General features: G+C 39.2%; 1 long non-coding RNA gene across 1 annotated transcript; it reads right to left on the bottom strand.

Moving 5' to 3' along the window:
- Positions 1-257: 257 nt before the first annotated feature.
- LOC137198369 (uncharacterized) lies at positions 258-12,105 on the bottom strand. The gene is made up of 3 exons (XR_010931635.1): positions 6,699-12,105; positions 6,453-6,601; positions 258-5,959 (listed from the first exon to the last, which is right to left on the bottom strand). It is a non-coding gene; the product is annotated as an uncharacterized lncRNA (long non-coding RNA).
- Positions 12,106-15,730: the final 3,625 nt, after the last annotated feature.

Genomic DNA, 15,730 nt, shown 5'->3' with positions numbered 1-15,730 from the left:
GATGGACTTTTTGAAAAAGTTAAGTTGTACCATACCCTCTGTTCTATACTATGTGAGAGTAAGAAAAATACAATAGAAAATATAAATAATTGTGTAAGATAGCTGTGTAAATAGTAGCCAAGGTTAGCTGTTATACATATTTGATTAAATACAATATATATTACTTTCTGTTTCTGTTCAGTTTTCATACAATTTTGCTAATGTTGCACTTCCTGCAGATGGTGATCTCAAACATTTACTGCTTTAGGTTGGCCAGCTAGACAAGAGTCTTTCTTACAAATACTGAATATCTGCACCAGCATAATTTTTGATTGGCTACCAGTATGTGGGGTCAACAAAAGCAATACAAGCTCAACCTTTTATTTGTTTTGGCCTCTTTGGAGGCAAAACAAGTCACTAAAGACAGTCAAACAGATAAAGAGGGTGGGAACAAAGTTGTTCAGCTGGTGAAACAGCTTTATTTAGACACCCTGAACTAATATCAAATAAATGGGTGGTTAAAGTTGAATCAATCAAACTGTCAGAAAGTGATGGATTAGATCTTTCAATCAATCTGATTCTTTGATTAATCTCCTACTCAAACATGATGCACAATGAACCACAGGCTGTGGTATTTTGTCATACATGAATCAATAAAGATCTCAATTGCAATCACAACCACAACACATCAGTGCAAATATGCTTGCATAAACTTGATGTCAAGAAAACACTGAACATAACTAAAAAGGGCAGCCTTCCACAAACAGAAATGGACAGTTTTGGAATTAACAACTTTGTGCTCTTCCAGATACAAAAAAGACATACATTTATGGAGTGAGTAACAACTTTGATGTAAGAACATAGCAGTTTTCATTTGATATTAACCACCAAGGTCTATTATTTAGCTGTGGTTTGATTGCTAGGATCATGTCTCTGGGGGCGACCAGCCCAGGGGTGATCCAACCTCCCTGGTGACCGTTGCAAGGCGGGGACTGTTGACTGGCTGTGACAGTCTTTCCTTCAACTCGTGCTGTTGGTCAGCAGGCTCAGTGCTCTCTGGAACAGCCTGCAGGTGTTTCCTGTTGCAACGCATCGCTGTGCCTTTATGTATTCTGATAAGGTAGGATTGTGGTTCTGCTGATTTTCCACCCACCTCATTCCTTTTTCCCCATCCAGCATGACTGACGGCCTGACCTGGATTCAGTGCTAAAAGTGGGTGGACAGAGTGTCAGTGGTTGTAGAAATACTCATACCTTTTTGGCTCTGAAGTCTTTTATCTGTACCTGGTCACAACTAATAGGAGTGGCTTGCAGTTTCTCTTCCAACATGGGAACAATGGTATGGATCTGCCGTCCTATCATCAATTGAGCAGGACTAGCCCCTGTCACAGTGATGGGTGTCATCCAGTAGCACATCAGGGCCAGGTATGGGTCAGGCTGTCTGAGAATCCATTAAGCAGTTTGGACTGTTCTTACAGCTGCCCCATTTGCCTGGGGTAATGGGGACTGGAGGTCATGTGAGCAAACCCATACTACTGAAGTCACTGAACTCAGCTGATGCAAACTGCATGGCATTGTTGCTGACAAGCTCCAGTGGTATTCCCCATCCAGAGAATATGCTTTTGAGCCAGTTGATGACCTGAAGGCTTGATGTAGAAGGTAGGTGGGCCATCTCGATGTAGTGGGAATAGTAGTTAACAAATATCAGATAACTTTTTCCTTCCAGCTCACACAGGTCTGCTGCAATTCTCTGCCAGGGTCCTTCTGGCAGAAGGACTTTTATTTCACTGCTGACGCCTGGCAGACATCTTGGCTCTTTTCGCGGCCCTTGGTCAGCCCCTGGTGGCCATCATGGATTTGTTTCAGGACATTGGTTCTCAGCGGTGCAGGGGTGACTATTTGGTCATGGTCCAGAACAAGAGACTCAGAACCCTCTGACTCACAAAGGTGATTTCTGGAAGCATAGAATGCATAGGAGGACAGAAACTCAGCCACCCTACACGGCCAGCCATTTCAGAGGCAGGTGATGACCGTCTGGAGGTCTGAGTGATTCCGCATAGCTTCTCTTATATCGTTGAGCTTGTCTGATAAAATTGGTTTGTTTGTCACCACTGCTTCGATCTTGACATCTTGATCTGTGTCTGACTGTGCTTCCTGGCTCAAGGGACTTCTGGGTAGTGTCAGCCATGATAAGCTGTTTCCCCAGAACATGCACAGCTGTCACACTGAACCTCATGATGCACATTAACAGTCTCTGACACAGCATCGGTGCTTAGTCCAGATCATATGCATTGATCAGCAGTACTAGCGGTTTGTGATCTGTTTGGAGATAGTAACTGTCAATTCCTTGTACATGCAAACCACACTGCTGCCAAGCACTCCTACTCTATCAGGAAGAATCGTTTCGCCGTCTCAGTTAGAGTGCATGAGCAGTAAGCGACTGGTCTCAACCAACCAATGTGTTCCTGCAGTACTATGGTTCCAAGCTGTAGCTGCTTGCATCTGCGATGACAACAGTCCGGCAGTTGGAGTCATAGTAGTTAAGTGCTGGTGCTGATGAGAGCATCACTTTGGCTTTTTGCAGTGCTTGTTCTTGGAGTTTGCCCAATGACCACTACACACACTAAAGGAGAAGTGTCTTGAGATGTTTCAGAGACTTTTTTCAGAGACTTTTTCTCACCTGTCTTGTTAAGTTCGGTTGAATCAAACCCTGGAGCATTTACCCCCTTGGTGCGGTTCCTTTGACCAGGTGTGAACACAGCAATCGAACTTGGTGTGGACCAAAACAACCAGACCAAGACCTTGTTGAACAGGTGGTCTTGGTCCGGTTACAAATTAACTCTGGTATGGTTCGTTAGTGGTATGAACGTGATCCGACGTGATCTGACCAAGAAATGCTTCCAACTGCACTTTTTTGAAATAAACCAGCTTCCGTAGCAAGCTGCGCTGTGCATTATGTTATTATTATTATGCATTATGTCGTGGTGTGTGCTCAATATGTGCTCCCTTCTCCACTTCAGCCAACTGAAGGCAGCAAGCCTTCTTCACATGATGTGAAGCAACACATTGTTCTCTAGATGTTGCCTTGAAGTGTGTTCAAATGTGCCATTCTGTTCACATATTGAAGCTTGGTATATGGCTCAAACGATGACCACAATAATGAAGAAACGGCAATTCTGCTCTCCTTTCTCTGCCTGCCAACCCCATAAGATTTCTGACCCATGAATTGAGTGACAGCTCCCACACAGCTTTTGTTGAAACATTTTGGTTTGCTTGAAATTTTCTATAGGTTTTAAAACACCCTTAGAAAGAAGCTTACTTCAGATCAATGTGAAACCCTCAAGCTTAATACCAGGGAGCAATCAAAATGCAGGTGTTGGCACACGCACAGAAGGCAAAATAACAAGAACAAACTTATACCATTTGTACAAAGCTGGAGAGCCTACAGACAATGACATTAAAAACATCATGCATTACAATAAGACAGAGGATCTATGAGTACCAATAGTACTCTGGAGGAGAGAAACAGAGAATACAGTAAGAAAATGCTACATTGAAGAAATGAGAAAAGGTCACACTAATTTCTTTCCTAGACTCTCTGGTCTTGTTGTTTTCCAAGACCACTTACATCTCTGCATCGTCTGATGGGATTGTGAGCTGTTCATGTTGTGAGGGCGGAACACTGGAGATTAAGTGCCCATATAAATACAGAGAGGGCCTGACCAGATGCAATGAAGACCCACAGTTCTGCCTTGACACAAATGGGCAGCTGAAGAGGAACCACTCATATTATTACCAGGTCCAGCTGCAGATTTTTGCGTATGATGTCCACTACAGTGACTTGTAGTTTGGACCAAACAGGTCATGGTCATCAATCGTACTGTGAGAGATAAAGACTTGCTGCTGAGAGCCTTGTCCAAGGCTGAACAACTTTTTCTGAACCATCTTCTGCCAGAGCTGTTGACCAAGAGCATGGACCCCAGCCTCCTAGATTAACATGCACTGTACTGTCCACACTGCAACAGGTCAGACTATGGTTAGTTGATTGACTGTGCCAATTGCAAAAGTTGTTTCTACTACATGCGTATTCAGATCAAAAGAATGCCATCTAAGTAGTTTTGCAAACAGAACAATACCGAAAAGGCAATATAGCTCCACATGGACATAATGTAAACAGTTAAAAGCAAGTTCATGTACATTGTTCCTTTACAATCTGCAAATTTAGATTAGTGTTCATCTTATCTGTGTACATTTGCTCTTCAGTATGTGGGTTTATAAGCAGTGTTGCTCCAAATATCTATCGATTTTGGTCAATAGATTCAAATTTTAAAAACAAAATACTTAATAGTAGAGAATGTCAAATATACTTAATATTAATTTTGGAGTACTTCCACCCCAAACATTTTGTTCAATTGACAAAATGGTTAGTAAAAAACTGAAACATTCATTTGTGTTCAAATGTTCTAAATGTTTCATCATTTTGTCTCCTCACAAACTGCATATGAAGTCATTAAATTCATTGTTAAAGAAAAAAGAAATACTTTCAATACTCTAAATACAGCCTTGTGAATTTTATCCAGACTTTTATTCTTACTTACTGTTTAAGTCAAGGTTCATTTGTCACACCACTAAGTACACAGTGTACTTGTATTGACTACAGTACAACAAAATTCTAGGACTGTGGTAATGAGACCAGACACAAGTGCAGGTATAAAAAACAATTCTTAGTATATATTCATGAAATATGAAATAGAAAATGTAGAGCATCATTTCATTATTGGTGTCAATACTGAAAGTCAATCAAAAACAGCTAAAATAACTCATGCATAAAGAGAAACCATCCCCCAGTTAACTCACAATGAAACCCTGGAAATGAACCATGTATTAAGTACCCACCTCAGTTCAACCTGTGAGCACTTTGCTTCTTTTTCACATTGTGAATGATTAGCTGCCTTGTTAGTGTGTCTGTCTTTTAGGCACAACACTTTGGCAAAGATTTGTTAATGCCCCACACACTATTGCCATATTGTCTAGGATGTCCACCTGAGTAAGTGGAATTACAGATGTTAAATTTTTTAATTTCATCCATCGACCAGTGACTCTTTCCACATGTATTCTCACATTTGACAGTCTTCTTGATGTGTCAACTTCATGATCAGAGAGCTTTTTCTTGCCTTTTGTGAAGTGTGGAATATGAAGGGTGGCTCTGTATGCTGCAAGGTCCTCCCTAATCAAAAACCCTCGATCAGTCAAAATATCATCTTTTGGCTCCAGTAGTTCAAAGAATCCCGATTTTGATGTTATTCCTTTGTCAGAAACGCAGGCACCCCAACCTAATGACAAAAATGAAATTGCTCCCCAATTAACCCCAACTAAAGTATTTAACTGAATGGTGATGCTTTTAATTTGACCATGTCTGTGCTCAAGCAGTAAGATTATTAGGTTTATTAATAAAAAATCTCAATGCAGTCAAGATACTCTGACATTGCTTACATTTCCTTTTAAAACCTTTTGGCATTTTCCTGAGAATAGCCTTCCTGGTTGGCCATATGATGATTGTTTTTTATGTCTGTGTCACTATAGGGAGCAAGTTTCTTATAATATTTGAGTTGACAGTATCTGTTACATTAAATCTAAAGGCAATGTCCTTATTAGTTACACCCAAGCACAGTTTCATTAACACAATCAACACGTGATCTTCCAGGTCATCTTCCCTGCATCACCAATACACTGTCTTTCAATTTTGATAGCAATCACTCAAAAATGATAGTGGTCAGACAAGCAAAGAAGAGGATTGTTGAGTTTTGTTTCTGACTGAAAGAAAAGCTGAAAGAAAACCTCTTACTGCCAAGTTCCTCCTTCAGCTGCTTATTTTCCTCTTTGAGTGTGTTGCACTTTGTTGACACACTCTGTCAGAAGCTGGTCATGCTGGACTTTGAGTTCACTATAGATGGCTTGAGGGATCATGACATCTTCTTCATCTGAGAGAGATAGATGATGATGAGAAAACTTTGTACCTTTGCCAAAAGAGATTCACAATGCTACTAGTATTAATTAATAATTTACAGAATTTTGACACACAAGTCTTCATCCAGCACAATATTGATCATTTAAATATACAGAGGTGGATAAAAGTTAGACCAGTGGACTGCACTTCATACTTGAGGTGAAAGGACTAATTAAGAAGTAGAGTCCGACTCCCATGTTTTTGAAAGGGTTGTATTACACACACCCAACTCAAAAGATTTAAGTGATCAGGAAGAATATATATAAAATGTAACGGCCTCCTAAACATGTAACAATTTACTATCAAATGAGATAAACCACATTACTGGACAATAATGCAATCTCAAACTACTCTGGCAACTATGCAAGCAACAGATTGCTTGCATTGGTCGTTATGGAGCTATCTGTGGCTCTGCATTATAACAAAAGGAGGATCCCTGGGCTAACAAGCATGTGTGAAATTCTTACTAGTACAAAGCTCCTCTTGACAGTCTGGAGGCTGAGAGTCTGTTGTCTTCTCCACAGTGGAGAACACTTGAGCTGCAGTGAGAGAGCTTGATGTGTCAGCCAGAAAGGACTTGCTGATAGCTTCAGCCCTCTTTCTCTTCCTATTGAACCTATAAATAAAACAAAGAATGACCAAGAAATATTAGTTAAGATATACTACCATCATTTGATAAGGTAAAATGATAGCAAATCAAGGGAGAATGTTACCTGAACAATTTTTTGAAGCATCCATACACTGACTCTGCCTTGAATAAGTGAACAATGAGGCAACAAAGTCTGGACTTTCTGGATCCATGGATACCTCCCCTGTAAGAAATCCTCTGTCATTACATTGTAACCACAATGAAAATATGTGGTCCCAAGGCTTAGCTAAGTTTATGCTTAGTTATAGGGTAAAGTAAATGACATATCACAGATATAATATTACTGTATGCCCCATTCATTCATTAATTTCTTAAATGCTTGTCTAAAAGGAAATTTGGTTTGTTTGTTTTGTTTACATGCTACTTCTGCTTAAACACTAATGTTGCTAACTTTGGTCAATGGTGTTTACCATTATGAAATAGTCTACTGAGATTGTCAGTTTTGTGATTGCTGCTGTTACTAATTTATCATTATTAATTACATTTGCCTTTGTGTGTGATAAACAGTGGAGAAAACCTTGCCTGATATGAAATAAGCACTGCAGAGACGAGAATTCCGGGTGATTTCATCAGTCCAGTCTGTCCGTTTAATGGTTTGCATCCATAAACAACGTATGTTTGGGTTGAAAGGGCGTTTTTGACGACGGCATTCTATAAAAATGAAGGTCACCTTTTTTTGCATTCCTATTCTGACATCCAACAGCACAAGACATTTTTTTTCCTCATTTCGGAGATCTTCCTGCTGCCTTTTTGATTAAGTACTGCAGGTGTGTCTGCCCTTTCAGATTGTTTTTTTTTTTTCTACTCTTGCTCAACTCCAGCCATGACTCCACCCTCTGCATGCCAGATTCTCCACAGACCAAAAAACACACGTGGGTCAGCTTTTGTGACTCGTTGGCCAGTGGAAGGGCAGAAAACAACTCCATTTACTGTGTCAGTGCTTGGGCATTGACCTGCCACAGGTCAAAAAATAAAAAGTCCCTCTCCACGTGAGTCATTTACATCATGAATTCTTTGACAAGTCTGTTTCCATTGCACTTTGTCACATTTTGCTTTTATCAATAAACCAACTTTCCCTCCTTCGCCAAGCTTAAGAACTTTTTTTTTTTTTTTATGCGTTACCACAAATGGATGGAAAGCAGCAGATTTCATGAGAATCATGGGAAAGTATATGCTTTTTTTACATAGAGGTAAACACAATGAAATGATCTGAACAGAGGCAGCAGCACACAGACATTCACTCCCATCATTTGGTAGCAAGTGAGCCTTCATTAGCAGTACGAACAATTTAAGGTCGTTAGAAAAGCGACAGGTTAATGTCCATTCCAGAGCTCCCTAAAATTACACTGCTGATTGCAGCCAGTGCTGTGGGATAGATGCAGCAAATGGAGGGTGGTGGGGAGAGTGTGTGTATTTTTTTTTTAAATGCACACACTGCTTTAAAAGGGCCTCAAATTATGGCTACTAAATACTGAAAAAAGAGTGAATGTTTGCGTTAGTTAAAGGAAAAGTCTTTCCTCTCTGAAGATAAAGTCAAGAATCACAGAAGTTATTCATGTGAAGCAGATCTTTGACATGTTGTCAATGAACAATACAGCTGGTGTTGTTTTGTACCAGAAGCTGCTGACTTTGACAAAAAAGAAAATTCACAGGCTTGTAGAAGTAAATGAATGTCCACATTTCAACCACACAGACGTTCAGATTGATTTAGTCTGCTGCTCAGAGACCTTTGGCTTGCTCTATTGGAGGCGTTCTGAACTGAGTATATGAAAATGCACCAACAGACAAGTAATATCAGTTTAATACAAGAGAAGAAGATAAATGAGGCAGCAAAGATAATATGTATAAATGCTCTACATAAAGTCAACAATCAGTAAAACATTATAGGTACAGTAAGTGGTGACCTGGGGTGGTAACACAGGTGACCTGCAGCAGTGCAAAGTGGACATTTCATCTTTTGTTGAATAGTTTTTTAGTTGAAGAACCAAGGACAGTCAAGGACACTACAGTGTGTGCCCAAGCTCCAGTCTGTAGCTGTCTCAGGGACCATTTCATTGTATGCAAGTCCCCAAACCTCTCACTCTTCTCGCCAAAAGCAGCTCAATCATGTGATGGGTGAAGTACACTTGACAAGGTCAAGACTCTCCCAGACACTCACTATTCAGAAGTGACAATGGGGGAATTGTCAGTCAGGTATACACACATATACAGACACAGACAAAAACACAATTTCACTGGTGACAGGACAAAAACCTGCCCAGTTTACATAGACAGAATTAGTGTTGCAACAATCGATTAACCAATTATTAATCAACATAAACTTAATTGGCAACTTGATAATTGAATAATCGCTTTAATGCCCAAATATTTGCTGCTTTTAGCTTCTCAAATATGATAATACATACATGATAGTAAACTGGATTAGGGCTGCAACTAACGATTGTTTTCATTATCGATTAATCTGTTGATTATTTTCTCGATTAATAGATTAGTTGTTTGGTCCATAAAATACCAGAAAATTGAGACAAATGTCAATCATTGTTTCCCAAAACCCAAGATGACGTGTTCAAATGTCTTTTGTTATTCATATTTTCACATATTCACATTTAAGAAGCTGGATCCAGAGAATATTGACATTTTTTCTTAAAAAATGACTCAAAACAATGAATTGATTATCAAAATAGTTGACAATTAATTTAATAGTTGGCAACTAATCAATTAATAGTTGCAGCTCTAAACTGAATATTTTTGGGCTTTGGGTTGTTCAGACAACAGTCACCTTTGAGTCTGGGATATTGTAAATGGCATTTTCACTATTTTCTGACATTTTATTGACAAAGTGATTAATTGAGAATATAATCAGCAGATTAATCGATAATGAAAATAATCGTTAGTTGCTGCCCAAGAGAGAGCATTATGTGAACAGCATTTATGCACATTGTGATTAACGATGCAGATACATCAGTATTGGCACTGAAGTACAGAAATGCCAATGATACATTTAGAGAAAGTGTCCCCACACTCACTATAGTTTGTCCACCAGAAAGTAGTGACAAGTTCATTGACTGTGAAATGTCCTGCCCAGTGAATCTCTTGGTCACAGTGGTTAAAAAAATAAAAACAACAAAAAAAACAAAGTTAAGTGAATCTTATCAAAAATGTTTACTTATGTTATGGGTTCTGTAAAGAAAATTAATATTGGTGGATATATCATTATCAGATTTTTTTAAACTCACAAATATCAGATATAATATTAGTATTAGCTTCAATAATCCTATATCTGTCAGGCTACAATCACAGAGAACCACATTACATTGCAAATGAAACCTTGTGCCATCATAATGAGGGCAAAGGCACCACTGTGCTAAGAGGGTTTAAGTAAAGACAGAAATATGTGTCTTGCTGAACATTTTTACTCTGTTATGTAACAATTTGGCTTCTAAAATCGAGATGAGTGGGAAGCCACACATGAGATTGCTGTATCTTGCCAATAGTTCATCCTCACAAGGCTGCATATTACTCAGCTTAAATTTATCTTCAACAATTTCAGCCATGCATAGAATAAGTTGTAACGTTATTTTACTATCTTCACTTTGACTTGCAAACAATCCACTTCTCACATTCATAAACTGTAACGGCTGAGTGTGTGCTATGTGTCTGCATGATGTTTTGTGCTGTGGTGCAATAGTGTGTGTGTGTATGTATTTGTCTATGTGTAGTAGGGTCTGCTTGCATGATCCTGCCTAGAGCACCAAGATCAGAACATCGAAGGTGGTACAGGTAGTGCTATGTTTGTGGTTATGTGGTGTTTTTTTAATCTTTGCTCACATTTTGGCAGTTCGGGCTCTTGCAGCACTCTGCAGGTTATCAAGTCTGTTTAGATAGATCTTGTGCCTTATCATTACTTGAGTTTGTTTTGTATTCTGTTATTTTTCGGCTTCAAACTTGGTTACAAATATCTTAAATGTTTCTGATCATGTGTTATAATGTTTATTTACTATATATATAATGGACTCGAACAGACCAACTGTTGGAGGTCTTATTTTGAGTATTATTTACATTTCATGTTTATTCCATCCTTTATCTCTATGAGACATCCCCTGTCTCTCTGAGTCTACATAGAGTGGAGGTGTACATAGTGCATTAGCATTTCTCTTTACTATTCTGTGGCGCACTGGAGATGCAACGTTTTGGCTCATACTCTGATTCAGATAAATACCCACAATCATTCAAAATCACAGACGTCTGAACCCATATCAGACTATGTTGAGTCATAATTTAGCAGTCAAGAAAGTGCTTTCTACACCTATTCACTTGCTTGATTTTTCCTTGTCATGCAGCCTGTGAGTCCAAGGCTGGTAGCCAGATCTGTAGGTTGTCACAGTATGTATTTTCTAAACCAGGGGCACAGTTTAAAAGGCACGCGGTGATCCACAAACGGTGCCAAATCAACCATGTTACAATTGAGGAAAATATAGTCTTGCTTAGGCTGATATGTATTGGACATTGATGTAATTAAATATCGAGTAAAGCACTCCTAATAAGAGACCCATCAAATTAAATTACTCAGTTATTTTCAGCTTCACTAGATATTCAGACCTGACAGCTATAACAGCACTAAAACAGAAAAGCTATGATATGTGCTGGCACTCCCCCACACACAGCCAGAGAGCCTCTTTTAGGAGAGTCACCAGTCCAGCTATAACACAGGTAGCCACACAGCGACTTTCTCTATGGGGCATAAATGTGCTTCTAGTGACCCTCAAATGTCTGTTGGACTCCCTTTGTTCCCAGCAGAGATACAGAAAGCCTGACAGTAACTGCTCATGGCTGGTTAGCTCCAACTGATGGCACCGTGGACACACATGTCATTATCCATGCTCCACTGAGCGATTATGGTCAGTCAGTGTCCCCTCAACCCCCCGCAGCGTCACACGCTATGTAGCCACGAGGCCACACTTCACACAGATGTTTACCCCCACAATCCTCTGGTGCATACTTTTAAGATTTACTGGAAGGGAAGGGTCCTGGCTGAATTTGAGGGTGGACTCCTTTAAGAGAGGTGACTGAGTTCTTTACATTCAATCGTTTCATCAAGTATGTCACGATTCATGAACTTGGAGCGATCAGATAATTCTCACATGTCATGGAATCCAAATCAGTGAGTTATTTATATGGCGTCTTCTCGCAAAAACAACCCCATTTGAAGACACAGTATATTGAGCTAGATAAGAGCGGAAGAAAGACACATTGTCGCTGAGAGTCGAGAAGCCAGCATCCACAGATAAGAGGTAGTATGTTGCAGCACACAATTTTTCAATGAGAATGGGAACATGATGAGCAAAGACTTTAATTTCCTTTAAAGCAGTTCAGACCTGCCGTCTTTGCCTTGATGATACATTTAGATCCAAGAAGCTTTTGTCATACAAGCACTTTTATCTGTTTTATGATGATAGCAGCGGTGATCTGATAATAAATTAAATACAATTATAATATGATGATTATACGAATATTATCATAAAACATTATTCATTAAAATACTTGGCACTCTTGATTATGTGTTATATGTCTTCCTGGTGAATTATGGGAGCGAAAATCAAAATTTAGGAATATAGCTGGCACAATATTATTATTACGTGTGAAAAAAAGGCTATGATTGTGTTAGATTTGAAGAAACAGAGCAAGAAAGAGACAGACAGAAAGAGAAAGAGACTGCTTCACATGTAGGTACAGGCTCATTGTTCTTGTATAAATGTGCCAGGAGAAAATTGCATTAAAAACTATCTGCATAAAATTTCCAAGTTCCCGTTTCACAAATGTGAAAAGGTAAGGCTTCCAGTTTCTAATATTTATGAAATAATGGAGTAGGATTACTTCAGTATGTTCAAAGTGATGAGGAAATCTACATTTAAAACACCTCGTGGCTCATTGCGTTCCAAGTGTTGACATTTCTCTGTGATAGGAGTCTGGACTTGATCATTCTTCAATCGTGCATATATGTTTTTTTTCTGTTGCTGCAAGTGTGAGTCTCATAAAATCGAAAAAAAAATAAATTAAAAGATTATCTTGGACTTACACAACTAACCTTGATATCACTACATCAAAGGAACACAAGACTATGCGACCATATACACACAAGCACCACTCTTTTTTTACACACATCAAAGTACGAGACCCTGCAGTCGCACTCTTCTTAAGTTTGGTGCATCAGTGTGCATATGTATGTGAAGGAGTGTATGTTTTGTGTGTGTGTGTGTGTGTGTGTGTGTGTGTAATATGTTTGAGCAGGTGTGGGGGGGGGGGATTTTCTCATCTCATCTTTAAAAAAATGTGGGTAGTCCATCATCTTTAAGAATTTAAAGGATTTTCATCATTTACCAGAGGAGATGGTCATATTTAAGAGCCCCAAATAACACATGATGCATCGTCGTTTTATTAATATAGTGAAGGCAGTGTGATAAATGTTTATATATATTTAGAAACATGCACTTTTAATAAACTAATCAATACTTTAAACAAGACATTTTTGTGCTGAACCCTTTTGCACAGATAAGAGATGCATCAACAATTCTCAAATCTTTCTGACAATAAATCTCCACATTTGTCCAACTTAATTATCTCAACTCAGTGCATCAGTGTCCCCCTGTGACTTTGCAGCAACGCTATGTGAACTTTCCAATCCATTAATCTATAATGGATCACTGTAGTGGTAGCACTGATATCATTATTTTGAATCGAACGCAGGTCATTCTACTTGGACTCTTCTGCTCATCTGTCAGTCAGCTCTTCTGTCTGCTCCATGTCCATCTGAAAGATAAATACCTGTGTTTGCCTAATATTATCACAATCTACAAATTCAACAAACATCACTGGATGGATTGATAGATGGAGTTGGATGGGGCTGTTAGTAGGGGCTGGGCAATTGATCAAAAAGTAACCAAAACCAACATTATGACCATCTAACCGACCTAATTTCAGTCATACTGATATGTCAAATGTTAAATATCATCCTTCATACACATACCCCTTGAAAGAACAACAACAAATCTAACCCTATAAGTACACAACCAGTCAGAGTTTGCTGTGTGGGCTTATTTCATAAGTCGAGTTGGCATTGTTCCACCTGCAGTTCAAAGCAACGTAGCCTACAAATGACTACAAGTGTTGGAGAAATGCAGCTGGAGGCGGATGCAGATGAGAACCAGCTGGTACAGAATGATGATGATGATGATGATGATGATGATGATGATGATGATGATGATGATGAGGGTTGTTTGAGTACACTTTGGCTTCAGTCAACACAATACAGAACAAAACAAAGCAAAAGGGAAAGAAAGTTGGAAAAAAGCAGAGTAGCGGTTAATGCAGTTAATGTTGACGGTGAAGGTTCAGCTACAGTCTGTAAAAAAACGAAATGCTGTAGCTCTTCAACAACCAAACAAAGTTCCCTAGTTTTGTTTGCAAGCAGCTGGGTACATTCATGGGGTTGACCCTTATACAGTCTATGGGTTGACCCCAAAGTTGGCTACAACTTAGCTCTGAATCTGTTAAGCAGTCTCCTGACTGTGCTTCCTGACCGCAGTCGGGAAGCCGGGGCAGATTGTTCCAGACACAGCAGTCTGTTACTCAAGTGTTTGTTAAAATACTGCAACTCTATTCCGGCTGATGGGATAATGTGAATAAAAGTGTTATCCAAATATATGATATTGCTTATTTTGAAAGTTGCATGATATATTAAAGCTGGAGTGCAGGACTTTTGTGTCCCCCTTCTGGCAGTGAGAGTAATTACAAAAACATTGTTGACACCTGCTTACGTCATAGGCTCTGTCGTAGCCTACTCCGTTGCTACTGTTGCAGCTGTAAAACAGTGGGTAAACTGCCATGAGCATCACACAACCCCCGTGAAATTATCTCATTTCACTATCAGAATTTGATCCTTCTGGTCCGTTAACATTTGGAAAGTGTAGAAGAGCCGCATGATTCAATTATTTTATCCCCATTCAAGTTATCAACAACCAGACTAACCAGAAGTTAGTGTGTGCATTCCAGCGTAAGAAAGTCCCTCCCAACATGAGATTTAAAAACTCTGTACACTGTGAGATACATAGAAATGTATCTGGCCGTGATAGGCTTAATCAGCAGTGTGAACTCATTTGGCAAGAGCTTGAATGTAACAGACATACATTTATATGTAAAAGTTATATTTTACTTTGAATTTCCCATGTTAGCAAACAAATACCTCAAAGTGTTCTTACTGAAATGGTAAATAATTACTCATAATCCATAATTTTCTGGCAATTTTCTGTACAAATTACTAAGAAGAGCTCCACTTTGAGGACAGAGAAGTTTGTGCAAAGGTGACTTTAATAAGACATAGTTTGATTAATCATTACCAGCATAAATTAGGTGAAATTAGGTGATTTCACACAGCCCTAATGGATAGATAAATACATTTTATTTGCTTCATCTTCAGTGTGTTGCCCAAATTACACAGTGCTGGACTGTTAGTTCTGCTTAAGATTTCTCTTTTTTCTGCCGTGTGGCCTCAGGCTCGATCTGACTTTGTGTTATAATGACTCCATCCACACACACACAAATACAGATTCTGAACTAGCAGAAGCCATATGGCAGGTTACTGGCCTGCATAATTGGCTTAAACAAGAAACAGTCTGTGTAGTGTCTGTGCGTGTGTGTTTATGTGTGAGTGAAAGTGTGTGAGTGTGTACGTAGGCGGCCTTTCCTCTCAACAACCCAGTCGATAATCATGCAGCAAATGAGCCTGCTGTCACTGCTGTGGTCCCTTGACAGAGCTGCGGCAGCCGCAGAGCACCTCACACACATACAGTGCCCAAAGACATACACCACAGACAACATTACACAGACTACACGCACCACTGACAAGAAGCTGCACTGCAATACATGCTCATCCAAATACAAACAAATGCAATTCTGACAGAAATCTCAAAAACATCTCTATAAGTGGATTTGGTATCAAACATCAAGCTGTTCTCATCATCTTAACACCTATATTACCAAATCCATCTATCCCTAATGCAAAGTCACCACGTATTACCATCGTAATCTTGATGTAACACA

The sequence above is a fragment of the Thunnus thynnus genome, chromosome 2, assembly GCF_963924715.1.
Source record: "Thunnus thynnus chromosome 2, fThuThy2.1, whole genome shotgun sequence".
Taxonomy (NCBI): domain Eukaryota; kingdom Metazoa; phylum Chordata; class Actinopteri; order Scombriformes; family Scombridae; genus Thunnus; species Thunnus thynnus.
The sequence above is the reverse complement of the archived record's forward strand: the minus strand, read 5'-3'. Positions and strand labels throughout refer to the sequence as shown.